Genomic DNA, 14,591 nt, shown 5'->3' with positions numbered 1-14,591 from the left:
CTTATTTCTTTTATCTTCTTGGAACTAATATTCTGACTAAATCAAGCACAAAACAAGTATTACTATATACCTTATTCACTCTCCATTCTCTTTCCATATCACTGAGGTTTTCTCCTTTCAAGACTGTACAATATTTTAAAGCATTTCCAGGGATTTTTTTTTTCTGGCTTCAAGGTGAGTTTTGACTCTTGATTAGATTAAGTCTCAAATATAAGACAAAGCATTCACCTACAAATATTTTTTCTAGAGACTTAATAAATCCTTTTTTTTTTTTTCTTCTTAATCTACCCAAATATTGACTATGTCTGGCTGCTTCCTAGGCACCTAAGAGACAAAAATCACAGAAGTGTTATAAATGCAAAAAAGGAACTGTTGAATGAACATATATTGCTTAGAGTGCAGGTGGAGAAATGCCTCAATCATTACTGACTATGCAGTAACTTATTGAAGGGAAACAGTCACAGAAGTCAATTGGACAAACCTTGAAAATATAGAAATCAGCCACAGAACTTGAGTAGTTTATTCAAAATGGCCATAACAAAAAGAAATAGACTGTATCACTTATCTAAGAATTAATGGCTATTGACAACCCTGACTGAAAACAGTGTGTATGTGTGTATGCATATGTAGGTAATCATATATACATATTAACATATGTGTATATGTATATGTCCAATATATATATTGCTAAAAATAATATAATTCCCATTTTGCTATTTAACTATTTATCACTTAAGAATATATGTAATTGTAGAAACTGTTTAGATCTCTCTTAAAATCATAAAGCAGAAGTATGGATTCAGTGGCAATCTACAATCACCTTGCCTTACGAAGTGTTCAAGAAAACATTCAAAACCAGAAAATCGCAGAATTTCTGTTCCTGTTTTGTTTTGTTCTGTTTTATGGCACAGGTAGTATATGGATCCTGAGTTATGAATACTGTCCTGTAATATTCAGTTGCCCTCTACTAAGAAGGGATTATTACACATATTGTTGAGATGTGTTTGAAATGTGGTGTTTTCACACTGATGCCTAACTCCACTCCACCAAACCATCCTCTTATTACCCCTCCTCAAAAGAAGGTGGGGGGGGGGGAATACAATGAAATAGGGCTAGAGGTGAGATAAGGAGAGGACCTTAGGACCTTTATGGGCAAAACAGACTCAGCATAGAGAGATTAATATAATTTATTCTTATTATTAAGAGAATAGAGCAGTGAGAAACTAAAAGCAAGAAAATAAACTAAAACCTTCCCCCTCATCTACTCTCTCCTATGTCTTCCCCGTGAGCGGAGCAGGGGAACGGGGAACAGAGGCCATGGTCAGTCCATAATGCTTCATCTCTGCTGATACTTCATCCTCCATACCGAGGGGTCCATCCCCCAGGAGCAAACTGCTCCAGCACGGGTCCCCCACGGGCGGCAGCTCCCCCCAGGCCCCCTGCTCCTGCGTGGGCTCCTCTCCACGGGCTGCAGCTCCGGCCCGGGGCCTGCTCCTGCGGGGGCTCTCCATGGGCCGCAGCCTCCTCCAGGCCACATCCACCTGCTCCACCGGGGGCTCCTCCACGGGCTGCAGCATGGAGATCTGCTCCGTGTGGGACCCGTGGGCTGCAGGGGGACAGCCTGCTCCACCAGGGGCCTCTCCACAGGCCGCGAGGGAACTTCAGCACTGGCACCTGCTTCCCTCCTTCGCTGACCTTTATCTTTGCAGGATTGTTTCTCTCACATTTTCTCATTTTTCTCTCACACCTGCTATTGCACAGTAGTTTTATGTTTGTTTGTTTGTTTGTTTTTGACTTTTTTTTTTTTTTTAAATATGCTTTCCCAGCCTGCATCACTCACTGGCTCAGATCTGGTCACTAGTAAGTCCCTTTTGGAGCTGGCTTTTATCGAGCACGGGGATGCTTCCAGAATCTTCTCACAGAAGCCACAGCTGCAGCCCCCTGCCCTGCTACCAAAATCTTGCCTTGTAAGACAAATACAAACAAAACAAAACATTATTCCACATCTACATCATCAGAAGAACCCTAAAGTTGATCCATATCTTGCCTGCATGTTAAAGACCCCATATCTATATGAAAGAATATTTCTGGGAGAAGCAAAGGAGAAGGGAGAAGGGTAGGAAGATAAATAATGATAAAGATACTTATGAAACATAATAAGAGTAAAGACTGAGCAATGTTTCAAAATGATCAGTTCCTCAAAATCTTTCATCATCCAAAATACCATGCTCAATGAAAAGTGAATTGAAACACCTTTTTCCTCTGATGCTTTCCAAGAAAAAAAGTACATAAAAACTCTGGCTCAGAAAGTCCAACAAACAAAGAATTAATGCCAGATGTCATCCTTGGAACAAAAGAATGAAAGCATAAATCAATGTCAAGTACACCTAAAATCTGTTAAAACCTCAAGATACCGATGCCTATGTTGAACACCTAGTCTGCTCACTATACAGGAACAGAGAAAAAATAAGCCGCAAAAACAACACACTTCCTGATTCCCACAGCAATTGAGAATATTAAATTAAGAATGTTGCCTGAAGGGCATTGTCTGTGTGGTGTATCTTTAACAAGACAAAGAAAACAGTTATTGGAGAAAGACCTGGAATCAGGTATGAACAGTTACATCCTGCAACATGCACTGCAATATTTTTTAAAATATGTGTTTATTCAAAGTTATTGTCATCTCTAAAATTTCTGTTTATTTGGCAAGGTTTTGGTAGCAGGAGGCCATAAGGGTGGCTTCTGTGAGAAGAATTCATAAGCTACCCCATGTTACATAAAGGCCCCGCTACTGGCCAGAGCCTGGCCAATAAGTGATGTTGTTTGCGCCTCTGTGAGAGCATATTTAAGAAAGGGGAAAAAAAAAAATATGATGCTACACAGCAGCTGGGGAGAGAGAGGAGTGGGAAGCAGCCTTGCAGGCACCAAGGTCAGTGCAGAAGGAGATGCTCCAGGTGCCAGAGCAGAAGTCCCCTGCGGCCTGTGGAGAGGCCCCTGGTGGAGCAGGCTGTCCCCCTGCAGCCCATGGGTCCCACACGGAGCAGATCTCCACGCTGCAGCCCGTGGAGGAGCCCCCGGTGGAGCAGGTGGATGTGGCCTGGAGGAGGCTGCGGCCCATGGAGAGCCCCCGCAGGAGCAGGCCCCGGGCCGGAGCTGCAGCCCGTGGAGAGGAGCCCACGCAGGAGCAGGGGGTCTGGGGGGAGCTGCCGCCCGTGGGGGACCTGTGCTGGAGCAGTTTGCTCCTGGGGGATGGACACCATGGTACGGAGCCGTGTGGGAGCAGTTCTTGAAGAGCTGCTGCCTGTGGGAAAGCCCCACAGGATCAGTTCGGGAAGGAGGGCATCCTGTGGGAGGGACCCCACGGTGCAGGGGAAGAGAGTGATCGAGAAGGAGCAGTGGAGACAAAGTGCTATAGACTGACTGCAGTCCCCATTACCCCATTCATCTGCGTCACTCGGGGGGAGGAGGTGAAGAGGGTGGATGGGGGGAAGGGTGTTTTTAGTTTCTTTCCTTTGTTTCTCACTTGTCTAGCTTCTTAGTAATAGGCAATGAATCTTACTGTCTCCCTACTCTGAGTCTGTTTTGCCCGTCACGATAAATGTTGAGCAATCTCCCCGTCCATAGCTCAACCCTTGAGCTCTTTGTGTCATATTTTCTCCCTTTTCTCCTCTTTGGGGAGGGGGAGTGAGACAGCGACCATGGTGGAACTCGGCTACCCATCTGAGTAAAACCACCACAGTTCAGGTACGTTTCAAGCTCTGTTATCTCCAACTATTAACCTTTCATATTTTAGAGAATATGACAAATTCCAGGGATATCTATTGCACTCATTGTTAACAAAATATGCTTAATATTACTTTATTGTTGCAACCTCTGCCTCTAATTGATGCAGAACCCCTCAAATCAATGAAGCCTGCTCTCCTACTCCTGAAAGAAAAACAAAAATAAAAATCTACCAACCAATATACCCTAACTCAGCCTTGAAACAATTAAAAAAAAAAAAAGACAAAACAAACAAACAAACAACAACAACAGCAAAAAGGTTCAATTGATTTGAAAAGAAGAAAACATTATGCATATTGAATAAAGTTATGATCTGCAGTCCCGGTAGCCTTTATAGTGTTATATTTCTTAATATACTTGAAAAACTGCCTAATTCATAAATTCACACTCCCAGATTCAAGAAGGTGACCATTTGAAGAGATGAGACTAAAACAGAAATCAGAGACTAAGGCTGCTGTATCTGAGAAGTCAATACAGACGTGTAAACTTCTCCCAAAGAGCCATGTGCTGAAGGATGACCAGTAACATGATTCTTCACTCAAGGTTTACCTTGCAGCATCTTATGAAGTCATCACCCTATCTATCTCCAGGTAGCACACTATAGAGAGATAATCAACAAACAAATTCGAATCCATTGTGAAAGCTAACATTTTATTTTATTACCCATTCTTCACTTAGGCCAACAGCCTACCGAAATCTGTTCATTAATAGCAGGCCTTCAAACTGACATCATAAAAAAAAAATGTGGCTGTTTTTTTGAAACTAAAATGCCCCTAAATACTTTGATTCTCCTAAGCCTCAGTCTCTGCAGCATTCAAACTATTGCTTTTATTAGATACATTTCTTTATTATCAGGAAATGAGCTGCTTCTACTAAGTCAAGCTTGTCTTTACTCAGAGCATAGTTTAATTAATTGTCTAGCCCCAATGTGAAAGACCTTATTCTTTAATTAACAATAAGCGCCCAAAAGTTACGCTTACCAATCTTATAATTTTGAGAAAGCTCTTGAGGATTAGCAATGATATTTGATGACTTAAAAATGTGTTATATGTCTTCTGTATATACAGAGGAACACTTCATTCTAAGTCTTTGGGGCTTTACTGACCTTAGCAAGTATTGCTAGGTCTGTGATCTGCTCCTCATCACCTAAAAATAAAAGGTTATTTTCAATTGTAAGTCTAAGAGCAAACCTATATACTCAGATCTTAGACATACAAGGCCAAAATAAAAATACTCCATAGAACAATCCATCTGTAATTATCTCACTGATGTGATTGAAAGCACTAACAAAAAACAACTTTATGACAAAGAACATGAACTGCACTTTTTCATTACCATTTACCATCAGTGTACTTAGAACATACTCTGTAGAGGCAAAATCTGGACCAAAGTCCTGCAGACAGTTATTCCCAAACTAAAGCTCCAGAATCCTCAACAAACCACGAAGTGGTATTTGCACATTTTTTGCAGAAAAATAGCCCACAAATTCTCATCTCTTCCAGGATATGGAGCAATGGAGAAAATACCAGTTCTCAAAATACTGATTAGCTTAACCTATAGCTTGCTGATAGGTTTCTCACCCTTAGTACTCTTAGTGAGCCCAGATCAGTTCGTTCAAATATATATATGTACCTGGAACTAAAGAGCTCTCCAGGTCTTCCAAGCCAATAAGAAACTGTAAGGTCAATGGCAGGATTGGAATTAAATCTTGGCCCATAGTGGAAAAAGACTTAAAAAGCCAATCCTCTCTTCCTCATTTTCTGTCCTGAATTTCATTTTTGAAAGAAAATGATTTCATCATGAAAATATAAAATAAATAAAATAAAATAAAATAAAATAATTATTTTTTTAACCCACTAATGAATGGCTTGATGTTCTGTCTCCTGTTTTTCTAGTTTCAATATCTTATGTTAAGCATTGAATTTTGTAACAGGCATCAGTCATATCATATGTATGTCATTTGTCCATGGGATACTGAGACCATACAGCAATAAGTAGAAAAATTGAAAACTAGTCACCAAAAAGACATCTAAGGAAAGTTTTCATTTCATCTACCTGCTTGTTAAAGATCACAGAATACAAGTCTCAGCCTCTCAGCCAGTTTTCTGAACTGTAATTCTGTGGTTGGAGTTGTTGTCATGCGATTGAAGAGCTTTTGGTGGATTTGTTCCCATTGCTATACTTCTCTGTGACACTGTGAATATGGCAATTTGATGTTGAATTCGCTTGTGAATAGTGAATAGCTTGTGAAATGTTCTGTGTGGTTAAAATATGTGTGACTGTAGTAGCTGGGCTTTATGTTTTGTCATTTCTCACAATAGGACACAGAGAAATCCTTGGCAATGGTCTGTAAGTCTGTACACAAGACAATGTACAGCAAGACAACTCAGCCAAAAGGTACCTTGAATATCTAAGAACAGGAAGTAATTGACAGTATTTATCATTTCTTTCTGAAATTAGATAGTATTGTAGGGCACTAAAAATCCAAGCTGATGAGAACTGGGGCTAGCGTAGAAGATGGAGAGAAAAGTAACAAAGAAATCAGAAACAGCTAGAAAGTGTTTAATCTATGTGGAGGGGTGAAGGAAAACGTCTTCTGTGAAAATGTGGTTTAGGTACTTTTTTTTTTTTTTTTCCTGGATACAGTTGAATGCTGCTTCATCTTTAAGGTAAGCACTCTGCCAAACTAATAAGTGTCCTATAATGATGTATTTTGTGGATCTAGAGGGATTTTTTTTTATTATTTTTTTATTTTTATTTTTTGTGAATCTATCACTGTTTTAGGATTAATGATGCTAAAAAGCTTGACATTTTTTATCTAATTTAATTTTTTTTGCCATCTGATTTGCAAGGATTCAACTAACTAGTTTTAGGGATTATATAATCTTACATCTGGAGGTCAAAGGCAAGCAGATGCAGGTTCTAAGATTCCAAAAGCTGTACAGGGTGTCTGTTTTCACTAGTAATTATTGAGCAATCAATTGTTAACCTGAGAATTAAAATGCTGATTATTTAGGTTATTTGGTTTCTACTGGTCTTCTAAAATGAGCGTTAAGATCAGGGGATGCTAGCTAGGTCCTCGTGTTGTTCCACTGAAGAAGCTTAGCCTCAGTGTGCACTGCGCCTCCATTAGCTCAATGCCAACACAGTCTGAATGAATGAATTGCTGAGGTAAGTGGAAAAGCCTACAGGGTGTCTAAACTGACAAGAAGGCCCAGAGACTTAGTAAGCAGCAGCCTTTAGTAATCCTGCTGATTGAGGGACAGCTACACATTGGGGTTATGCCATTGCTTGTCACATGAGGTGCAAAGTGCAAGTGCACTTGCTATGACTCCTCCACTCTGATAAAATGATCTGGGATCAAGGCAAGCTGAGGCAAAGCTGAGGCAAAGCTGGGTGCTTTGATATATATTTTACACACATATATATATTTTCTATATTGAATTCTATTTTCTCTTTCCTAGTGGTATACATTTTTAATCCATTCAGAGTGGTCAATCATTTTTGTTTGCTTGCTTGCTTTGTTTTAACTGGAAACTGAATAAGGCATGAACATGCACTTTAAGAGAACATTGGAAATGTCCTATATAGCAGTCAATTCAGAGTCCACAGTGTGTAAAAAATACCCATAAGTGTTTCTTCTAGACTACAGCTTTACTTTGAAAACAAATGAGTATTGACTGAGATCGTCTATGTAAGCTTGGTTCATTGCATGTTCTTTCTAAAGGGTAGTTCAGGAAAATCCTTATATTTATTATCCCTTCAGTCACCTCTTACCCATTCTTTAGACAAGATAGGAATCTATTTGCTTTGTGAGTCAGCTGTGTTTTCCCATTTACTCTTACAGCTTTGCAATTTTTCTTATTGTTCTTATAAAATATGACAGCAGTTTAAATTCATACAGCATGATACCCAAAATAATGGTAAACAGTTATATCATTGGAATTTGATAATTCTTTTAAAAATCTTGCTCCCTTATGATGACGAGATTTTTTTAAGCATAGCTTTAATTAGGTGAATGATTTAAATATCTTTCTTTTTTTTTTTGCTAGTTCAATGTATAAAAATCTATAATAAAATATATAAAACTATAATATTTTGAGCTTTTTCCAAATTAAAAATCAGTTGCACACAGTTGCACTAGGAAAAAAAAAAATTATATATATATATATATAATTTTTTTTTTTCAGAAGAGAAGAACTGTATATTACAAAAAACAAAGTAGTCCCTATTGGAGTATTACAAAGTCTGAGATTTTATGTTTGGTTCTTATGATTAAAGCATTTATGGCATCATAAGAACTGTTTAATGAATGTACTGTCTTGTAATACCCCACAGGGTATACTTCATTCTCCTACTGTTACTGCTTTTGTCTCAGCAGATAATCCTACCAGTTTACTGTTAAGAAAGCAAAACTGTTACTGATCATGTATGTTTATTAGAAGCAGTTGGTCATGGAGAACACCAGTGGCTTGAATGATTCAAACTTATCTAGATCTTTTACAGGTAATTACACACAAATGAGAATTGATAACTGCTGGGATTTTTCTGTTTTGCATATTATGCTTGATAATATATTGATACACATTGAAATAACATTATACGTATTGCTGTAATGTGCCTGGACGTGATCAGATGTATAAACTCAAGTTAATACAAGTTAATAATTTATGATCATTGGTTCTTTTCAATCTCCCAGGAATCACTTTTTTTCTGATGTTTCAATTCCTAAATCCAGTGTTGTGAAGTAGTTAAGAAACTTTTATTCTGTCTTTCTTTATATAAATGTAATGGCTAGGAATTTAGTCCAAAATTAGGCATGATTTAAAGCTATTAAATTGCCATGTAAGATTTGATAAATCTTGTTATCTTATTAAAAAACTAAAAAGAGAACCAACTTCCTACATGATTATAGAACAGATCAATAGGAGTAAATCTACAGAATGAAATCAATGGTGATAAAGACTTTATATGTGCACTATATGTAATTTGGCATTGTTTATTTTTTTATTATTTATTTTACTTTCAGACTAGCTCTGATCTGATACAGTAAACTGAATCAACAGTAGGAATACCCTATATATACCCCTCTGAAACATGTCTTCCAGGTTACTTTTCATCAGAATTGCATCAAGTTTAAGCATGCCAAGACTGGAAATGATGCCTGTTGGAGATGCTTCCTCTTGGGGACTTGTTGAGACCTGGGAACTAAACATTTATTCTGTCACAGATATGACAGGTAAATTACATCTCCAGGTATGTACAAATGGGACTTTCCCTTGAAAGTGAAACATTCAGAAAGTCCAAAAGAAATTTAAACCAGCAGCTCTTTGGGGTTCTTTGATTTGTGGTGAGACATTTTGTAGACAATTCTAGAATGCGATTTTTTGTTACAAAAGTATTCCTATAAAGCACTCCAGTTAAATATCAGATGTAATTGTCTAGATTATGTCTTCTATATTTTTAGATTCCTTTAAGAACTACTGTATGAATCACCTAATAACCTTGTCCCTTAAAATTTATGAAAAGACAGGAGATAACAGATGTTAAATCTAGAACATGGGGGAAGTTCTTTGTATTTTCCTGTTTATATAGATTTTTTTTTCTCCTTGTTCCCTGAAGCAGCAGAAGTTTCTAAACTTTTTCTCATGACTGATTACAGCATGAACTCTCTTTTTAAAAAGATAAATGTATGGAATTCATCTTGGAAATCAGGACTCCCATCCTCTCTGAATTTATCTTTTGCTGAGTATCCTCTAAACTGTCTCATCATGGTGTGTTTCCTACTATTTGTTAGACATCACTTCTTATTTTTCAGCCCATATTTTGAAGAATAGTATGGGCTCTTGAGTCTGCAACTTCTGCCAACCATAACACGGAAAAGGCTTCTTTGCTTGTGTAAGGGAAGTGGTTATGAAGTCTCAACACAGTCTCAATGGGGGTCATATCTATGGCAGGACACGGGGCTCACAGTGTAATTGCGAAAGCAGCAGCAGCAGTATTTCTGTTCATTTGTAAATAGGAAAAATATTTTTTCAGTAATAACAGGGGTTTTATTTAGCTGCTTTATTTATTTTATTTATATTTTTGTAATACAACAAACTATGCTTTTCTTTCTCCAAAATTTCATATTTCATTTAAAATATATTTTGGAAAGGTTAATTCTAAATGCATTCTTTGAATTATAGTTATTGGAAAATATTAACTACTAGTGAACTTTACTCTCATTGCTACAAAAAGTCAAAATTTCAGGTTTGTGTCCAGCTAAAAGACAACAAAGCTGAGCTCATTTGAATGTCTAAACAGTCAGTCACGTAGTTAAATATGTGTGGTACTCTTTGGCCACATTTAGAACAATACTACTGAGGAGTTCTAGGCACATGTCAAGGCCTATTTTATGTCATTTTTAATCCCCTGACTTTTTTTATTTGTTAATTTTGCCCTTTTTTTTTTTTTTAACTTCTACTTGAGGAACACCTCACCCATACACAGACACAATGTATGTATTGACACAGAAGTATTTGATTGTGTAAGTATTATTTTGAAGGATTTTCAAAGCTATGTTGAAAGTTGCTGAGGGAGTGGGAATCATTCATTCAGCCAGTACAGTGTTCTTACATATTAAAGCAGAAATATTAGAAAGAGTTACCACTAGAACAATTTGCCAGCAATGCAAAGACTGAAACATATCCTGTTAAACAGTTCCTTCAATAAATATATAAATCCTAGTCTCTTTGTGAAAAAGTTGATGAGACCAAACATCTAAATTTGCTATATAAATTGCTAGTTGTCAGTTGTTCACCTCATTTTCTTGAGCCAATGTTTTATAGAAGACTTTCAAATTGCTTTCTTTTGTTGTCCTTTTGTGGCTCTTTTGAGCCTGAGGTGGTGAACATGCAGTTGTCCTTTTCTACAGTAATATGACTTGCTGGAAGACTGCATTCAGAGATACATTTCCACCTTTTCTTTCTCTTAGAAAAATTACACCCACCTCAGAGAAGACTGCAGTTATGAAAAATATCCCCAAAAGTTTTTAGGTGATCTTTGTTGATCTCAAAGTAAGTAAAATATTTGTCAAGCTTTTTCTCCCTGTGTTTCTCATTATTTTTCATTGAACCTTTTTCAGGTTTTCAGTAGTTTACCGCATAATGATGCTGATCTGTAGGTATTAGGGACATATCTTCTAGTTCCTGCTCTCTTTGTCTGTTGATCTATCATCCTGGAAGGCTGACACACAGCACAGTAGCAAGTGTAGGAGGACAGAATGAAAGGGAAACGTATGAGGCTTAAGGAACAGAATTTAAAGGGCCTATCTTGAGCATCCTGTGCATCAGAGCATTGGAGTTGATTTTGAACAAGTGTGCAAAAAGCCATCCCCAACATGGAGTAATCTTGTATCCCCACTCACCCCCCCAAAACAAACAAACAAACAAACAAAAGCATAAACTTGGAACAAAAGGTCAGAATTCTTTAACTTTAGATTTTTTCTTTTTTCTTTAGTTTGGTCTTGATTCACATCCTAAGATGTTGTGTGCATAAACCCGGATAATAAGCTATGTTTCTGCTTCTTTGCAGTTGTTGATCAATGAACACATCTTTTCAGATATCTGACAGGTAGAGCTTTGCCAACAGAAGTCAGTACAGTAGACCTGGCCATAATTACCTGATGGTATCCCTATTAAAGCAGAATTACCATCCCCATTAAACAGCAGTTATTGCTATTAGGTATCATTAGTCTTAAATTGCTTCCTTGGGAAACATCTCAATTAAGCAAATTTCCCCGTTAAGTGCATCCTGATTAACTGGAGTGCACTGTACTGCTTTGTTTCCTCATGTACCCATTTCAGTAGCCTTCATCTCTCATTGATAACTTTCATAGAAATTACCTCTGGCCTTTCTAAGACTCACTAAAAAAGTACATCCAAATGAAGTACTGACTGCAAAAATCCTAGTTTTTGCTGTCTTGCCAAATTTGTTAATTGCATTTGAAATTCAAAGCCTAATCTTACAATCCTCCCACCTTATTTTTTTTCCCTCCAGAATCAGGCATTCATTTTAATGAATGCATAATTCTGTTACAGGTTGAGGATGCATTCTGACTTTTGTAAAAGTCTGTGAATTATGGCCACACAAAAGAATAAGTGACATAATTTTACTTTTTGACATATTTTAGAGAAAGTATAAAAACTCTGTTGAAACAATGTCACTTTTCTTCCTCTGTAATGCTTGTACTTCAGCGGTCAGGTGCAGTGTTTTTAAAAACAACACAGCAATGAATCTCAACACTTTTATTTTTTGAAAGTGTAGTTTTATTACCAACTTGTTAGAGGTGAAAATATAGCTAGATGTATTAAATGTAGTTGTTAATTCACAGTTCAATTTTCAACAATTAATATAGTTGTAAATGATGCTTGGGTAGAGGGCTAAGATATCGAAACAAACCATTAAATTAAACAAAATCTTCCAGTCAAATTTAAATGTACGAATACTAATGCAACTTCAAGCCAAGTTTAAACTAGAAGAGCATTCTTTTAATTATTGTGTTTTTAAAGTTAAATAGCTTACTTACATAAAAACTTTTTATAAGTACAAATTATAAAATTACATTAATAAAAACAAGTAAAACACATTGATTAGTGACTTATTTTTGAAACCTTAACCATTTTCATTCTACTTGGAAGAATAACTTTGCTTTTCAAAACAGTTGATATTCTTTGTTTACATTAAGTAAATTTTGATTATAATTTGTCATAATCGGCCATCTGCCTTGTCACTGTACACAACTTGAAAGTACTGTACCTATCCAATTTCTCAAATATAGTCACGAAGAAGAAAAGAAAATGTCAAATGTATTCATTCAGTCCTTCAAGTTATTCTTTGGGACACTAGATGTTCACAGAGAAATACTGAGTAAGCAATTTGATCTGACTTCTGAAGTTTTGCAATGGTGAGCACATACATACACAAATACTTCTGAAATTTTTTTAGAATCTTAGCTACTAAACATACCTTTCTTCCTTTCTTGGAAGCTGATTTCAGGCTGTAAATCAACATCTTCCATGAGAAGACTTTTTGGGAGAGTGTTTTTCATATTTTTGTAACAGTACTATATTTTATCTATCCATTTTCATAAGTCTTGATAGCTCACGACACTGCATTAAACAGTGTTATAAGATTGTAAAAGATTTTTCACTCTAAAAGCCAAGAAGTACCACTGCAATCTCTTTTCTCTTTTAATAAAACAGATGAGAAGATGTCCATAAAAAAAGTAAAATCATATACTTCTGATTTTAAAATTACCAGTGATGAGGAACTCATTGTAAAACATAGTAAACTTTCCAAGTGGTCTCACTCTTCTAAAAAGTCTGTGTTTTTGCTTGGAATTTATTTTCCTTTTGTTTCCAATACCTAGGCTTTGTTTGTTACACTGGAGATTATGTTATTTCCCTTATTTAAAGACTATACAAACAGTCCTGGGTTCCTCTCATAACAACTGATCTAGTTGATATTCATGAGTCTTTAAAATATATTTTCAAATTATTTAGTAATTTTCATAACTGAATTCTTTCTAAAATTCTTCATTGTATCTGATTTGCAGAACTTGACAGTGAAATCAAGGAAAGGAGGGGAAAAAAATAAGTTGTAATGCTGCCAACCCTAGGTTAGCCTTGGCTAGTCTTCAGATTGACTACTTTCATTTGAGGAAAACAGACTATTAATTTCTGTCTCTTTAATAATGTAAGAATGTCTTATGTTCTTTGTTCCCAACTGTAGTATGTGCTGGATTGTAGAAGATGTATTTAGAGAATCTGTTTAAAGGTTACCAGCAGTTTAAATGAAACTGAGATAAGGATCTATGTGATAATTGTGCACGACACAACCCTTAAGGGCCCTTAAGTAAGGACTGAGGAGGTAAGCCTTAGTTTTCAGCCACTACCTCAGCCATGTATCATTTATCTATCTGGACCTGTCCAGGACCTTTTATGCAAATTCTGTGTTTCTTGTGATCACTGAACTTCCTCCTCACATCTCCGTCTTAAACCAACAATGCTACATTTAAGGTAAAATGTTCAACTGAGCAATGACTAATGTCTTGTTGGAGTTGCAATGCTGCCTTCAGCAATGAATTAACTAAGAAATATTCTGCCTTGCCTCTAGATGTGGTCAATCTGAGTATATAATTTGCTTGCTCCCAGCTGTTATGCTAATTCAAGTTTGCACATGTTCTTATTTCATACTATTTGCAAACTTGGTTGGTACTGACTTTTTTTCTTGTTTGTTTGTTACTGAGGAAAAACAGATGGTGTATAGAAAAGACTGTGTTCAACTTCCATAGACCTGCCTCTAATAAATCATGTCATGATAAATCACTTGGAATTGCTTGCAGGGGACCATCCAGATTGGATTCTCTTTTGCCATGTTGAAGTTGTGTGTCTCAATGCTTTATTTATCAAAATGTCATGTGGTAATTTACATTTAACTATTACCTATGTGTAGGAACACCATTTATTCAAGAAATGACATCAGTTTAGTTTGAAAGGATCTATTTTCCAATCACATTAATTATATGTGATATCCATCCTTAATTCCTTATTAATTAATTTCATATTGACCATTCTTTTAGTCCATCTGACACTGACAGCTAGGAGACAGATGAATATTTATGCAGGATTCTTCCTTCACTTTAGTTAAGAATTTGTGTTCTATAGTATTTAGAAACCTCAAGAATGTTATGGTGGTAGCATGAAACTTCTAGTACATATTCCTGGACTGAAGTCCCCTATGAAAGGTAACTTCTTTCCATATCT

At 36.5% G+C, this 14,591-nt stretch overlaps 1 long non-coding RNA gene across 1 annotated transcript; it reads left to right on the top strand.

The window, feature by feature from the left end:
• The first annotated feature begins 1,766 nt into the window (after positions 1–1,766).
• LOC106032549 (uncharacterized) lies at positions 1,767–9,213 on the top strand. Its single transcript, XR_001204914.3, has 3 exons — positions 1,767–4,373; positions 8,165–8,289; positions 8,892–9,213. It is a non-coding gene; the product is annotated as an uncharacterized lncRNA (long non-coding RNA).
• Positions 9,214–14,591: the final 5,378 nt, after the last annotated feature.

Source organism: Anser cygnoides, chromosome 3 (genome assembly GCF_040182565.1).
Source record: "Anser cygnoides isolate HZ-2024a breed goose chromosome 3, Taihu_goose_T2T_genome, whole genome shotgun sequence".
NCBI lineage: Eukaryota > Metazoa > Chordata > Aves > Anseriformes > Anatidae > Anser > Anser cygnoides.
The sequence above is the reverse complement of the archived record's forward strand: the minus strand, read 5'-3'. Positions and strand labels throughout refer to the sequence as shown.